Source organism: Aegilops tauschii, chromosome 1, assembly GCF_002575655.3.
Source record: "Aegilops tauschii subsp. strangulata cultivar AL8/78 chromosome 1, Aet v6.0, whole genome shotgun sequence".
Lineage (NCBI taxonomy): Eukaryota > Viridiplantae > Streptophyta > Magnoliopsida > Poales > Poaceae > Aegilops > Aegilops tauschii.
Genome location: NC_053035.3, coordinates 155,535,948 through 155,540,123, shown reverse-complemented (window position 1 = coordinate 155,540,123; position 4,176 = coordinate 155,535,948). Strand labels below are relative to the sequence as shown.

At 43.8% G+C, this 4,176-nt stretch overlaps 1 long non-coding RNA gene across 2 annotated transcripts; it reads right to left on the bottom strand.

The window, feature by feature from the left end:
- Window positions 1–230: 230 nt before the first annotated feature.
- On the bottom strand, window positions 231–2,637 carry LOC109753859 (uncharacterized). Of its 2 annotated transcripts, XR_012204369.1 has the most exons (4): window positions 2,193–2,637; window positions 1,461–1,524; window positions 1,065–1,316; window positions 231–482 (listed from the first exon to the last, which is right to left on the bottom strand). It is a non-coding gene; the product is annotated as an uncharacterized lncRNA (long non-coding RNA). The 2 variants fall into 2 exon arrangements; XR_002230556.4 differs by lacking the exons at window positions 1,461–1,524; window positions 2,193–2,637 and having other exon boundaries at window positions 1,065–1,355.
- Window positions 2,638–4,176: the final 1,539 nt, after the last annotated feature.

Genomic DNA, 4,176 nt, shown 5'->3' with positions numbered 1-4,176 from the left:
GGATAATCCCCACGAAATCAAATGAACCATGGACCCTCGCCTACTCTTTAGCTGTGAACACCGGCAGCTTGGAACATCAGGTACACATGTTTAAGGTGCAGATCCAACCTTGAATACACTTGTTTCATCATTTGGATTTTCTAAATAGAGGTAAGAGTTTCACCAGAAAATTAGAACGTGTCTCAATCCTTCATGCGCATGACATCAGACAGGTTCTGGGCGGACGCTCATGAACAGTAGAACAAGTTCACCAAATATGGATTGATAGTGAAAACACTAAAGAAAGAATCGAAAGTGTTCCTTGGCCATTACAAATCCATGTACATATGGGGGGGCACTGCTAGCAGAGAGCATGAGGACAATAAGAGAAGATGCATTGTTAAGCCAGCATCGCCCCGAGCGCCATCAGCAGGCCGCACACACCAAGCTCTCCATCGCGCCACATCAATCTTCGTCGGGAGGAATCTATGGTCTGCCTTGTACTAGCCAGAGACATTGATGAATTAATACACACGAGCCATGTTGGTCTACAAATTCAGTCCGTAGAACAACAAAACACCAGTTATTCAAGCTAAATAAATGGTTTGAGAAAAATAGAATCAATGTTGTGTACAAAAACTCTTAGCTGATCACATTGGAACTGTGACTTTTACGTGGTTCTCAAAAAACAAAATAGTACCCTGAAACATCGGTACTCAAATTTAGGTGCACTGCTAGGAGTCGAGAAAGTAATCTAACTAATTTGAATATAAGACATTTTCATTTATGTCAGATTTCAGAAAAGTTATAAAAAGATTGCCTGTATCTTTATATATCCTTATAAGGAAATTAATAATCTGGCATTTTCAAGAAAGGAAATGAGCAAGTGATCAGGTAAGACAACAATTGCGTACCAATCAATTAAAAAATACAACCTTTGTTCATTATAGCAATCATATATTATCATACGGTGTCAGTTTAAAATACTTGTACCATCAAAGAAGACACACACCATCTGATATTTCCCACAGCTCTGAAAGTAAAAAACCAACAAGTGCAAGAATTGGAACAGAGAAGAAGCTTACCTGGGCAAGTGGGCATGATGCCATTGGGGCTGGATGCCATGCTCGAGACAGTAGAGCTCTCCCATTCTCTCTTGCCAAGCTCTACCTTCAATACCAGCCGGAGAGCAGCCGTCCATGCTGCTTTCGAACTCTTCTTCCTCGCCATTGCAGGCGGACACTCTTTTTCAATCTCTCCCTCCGTTCTGCTGGTGCAGACCAGCCCGTCATGCCGCCCTGCCAAGCTCTCCCTCCGGCCCTCGTTGATGAAGTAACCTCCACCCGAAAGAAATCAACACAACATTACCAATATGCATAAATGAAGCTACACCTAGAGCCATAAACTGACAACTATACAAAAGCAATTTCTACACTTGGATTAATAGAAATGCAAAGGAAGCAAAAAAATTAGAATCTCACAGATAGGTGATACAACATAGTGCTCCAATCCATAAAGAGCCCTCTCTTAATTTCATTTGAATACCTATTGGACCACAACATAAGATCATCAGTTAGAAGTAATGTGCAATTCCTCAAAAACATCCCGAAAGAGCTTGGAGTTGCTGCGCCTCCATATATTCCAGAGGACCGCGATAAGCATAGTAGACTGAATCTTGTCGAAATAATTTTTATTCCCAAAGATATTAGACTGAATCAACATTGAGTGGATGAAAATTTTGAAGTTCAGACCACAGCAAGGCTAGGGAGGAGCAGCTGGTTAACATATGGGCAATATTCTCTAATTCATCACAGAAAGCGCAATTGACTAACTGGCATATGAGCACTACACAATCTCGCCATCCATTACCACTTTACCTATCAAATTGAGTAGCAATATTAATATTAGCAGCAATAGGCAGTGTATATCAGGACCCATCAGCAGCATACATATATCAATGTTAGCAAATGAAGCAATCAGCCACAGCATGTTTTCACCACAACACCGGCCAATAAGAATCTACCTAGCGCTGCCTCAATATATGACTTGCAGATTAGAGAAGAGCCAATAAAAAATCTACCATCATGTTGGTACATGCGCTTGATTGATGATTCTTCTACCTATTAGTGCTAAGCAAACATTGCACTAAAAAGGACCATGGCATAATGACGGCAACTAAAACGACATCAGGGTTCCATATTGGAGGCTGTGACCTGTGAGGTTGCGGATGTGATGGAGCAGATGACTTCGAAGAGCGGCAGCAACTGGATCATGACTTGGGGCGAGGAATCCATGGTGGTCATTCTCGTCCACCACGAAGGCTCTCCCATTCGCTCGGCAATTGCATCGGCAACTCCCCAGCGCTTATCTATGGCGTCGGTCGCCTCCAGCACCACATCGCCCCTCCCCGCGCTCCCACCATGCCGCCACACATATCGAACTCCCCATCGCTGTCGCCTCTGTCAATCCCCCTCTAATATCTCTCGATCTTGATCTGGAAAAAAATTGTGAGGCATGCGGCGGATCCTGTCGATCTTGTGTGCATTCGGGGACCGGGGAGCGAGGACGGGCACCGCGGAGCAGGGGATGGGGGCACGGCGGCGGAGGGACCATCGTTCTCGCAGAGAAGGGGGTGGGGTGCAGCGGTGGAGGAATCCCGTTCTCCTATGGGCAGTCTAGGCTGCGTACGAAACATTTGTTTTCACTTATACGGTCAGACTATATTGGACTGCGGGTTGATTACTACAAACTTTAAGGGCTTTTTTGCAAAATTTCTGATGACGTACGGCGAGAAGCAGTCGCCGGTTTATTAGTAGGTAGAGATTGCTCGCTAGTTGATTATGACATTGATATGAGTAAACATGAGTCCTAAATGTTCTTGTGAATATGATTAGTTCATAATCTTTGCTAAAAACTTGAATGCTCGCTTTAGATATTTAGAACAACAAGAGCAAACAGAGTTTGTAAAAGTTTTTCTTTATCACTTTCAGTTTGTCAACTGAATTGCTTGAGGACAATCAAAGGTTTAAGCTTGGGGGAGTTGATACGTCTCCAACGTATCTACTTTTCCAAACACTTTTGCCCTTGTTTTGGACTCTAACTTGCATGATTGAATGGAACTAACCCCGACTAACGTTGTTTTTAGCAGAACTGCCATGGTGTTATTTTTGTGCAGAAATAAAAGTTCTCGGAATGACCTGGAAATCCACGGAGACACATTTTGGAATTAATAAAAAATACTGGCGAAAGAATCAGCATCAGGGGGCCCACACCCTGTCCACGAGGGTGTAGGCCCCCCCGGGGGCGCGCCCCCTGCCTCGTGGGCCCCCTGGGACTCCACCGACCTCAACCCTGACTCCATATATTCATGTTCAGGGAGAAAAAATCAGAGAGAAGGATTCATCGCGTTTTATGATACGGAGCCGCCCCAAGCCCTAATCTTCCTCGGGAGGACTGATCTGGAGTTCGTTCGGGGCTCCGAGGGGAATCCGTCGCCATTGTCATCATAAACCATGCTCACTGCCGTGCGTGAGTAATCCCATCGTAGGCTTGCTGGACGGTGATGGGTTGGATGAGATTTACCATGTAATTGAGTTAGTTTTGTTAGGGTTTGATCCCTAGTATCCATTATGTTCTAAGATTGATGTTGCTATGACTTTGCTATGCTTAATGCCTGTCACTAGAGCCCGAGTGTCATGATTTCAGATCTGAACCTATTATGTTTTCATGAATATATGTGAGTTCTTGATCCTATCTTGCAAGTCAATAGTCACCTATTATGTGTTATGATCCGGCAACCCCGAAGTGACAATAATCGGGACCACTCCCAGTGATGACCGTAGTTTGAGGAGTTCATGTATTCACTAAGTGTTAATGCTTTGGTCCGGTACTCTATTAAAAGGAGGCCTTAATATCCCTTAGTTTCCAATAGGACCTCGCTGCCACGGGAGGTAGGACAAAAGATGGCATGCAAGTTCTTTTCCATAAGCACGTATGACTATATTCGGAATACATGCCTACATTACATTGATGAACTGGAGCTAGTTCTGTGTCACCCTATGTTATAACTATTGCATGAGGAATCGCATTCGACATAATTATCCATCATTGATCCATTGCCTACGAGCTTTTCACATATTGATATTTGCTTAGTTACTTTTTGTTGCAACTGTTACGATTGCTACAAAAACTGCTACT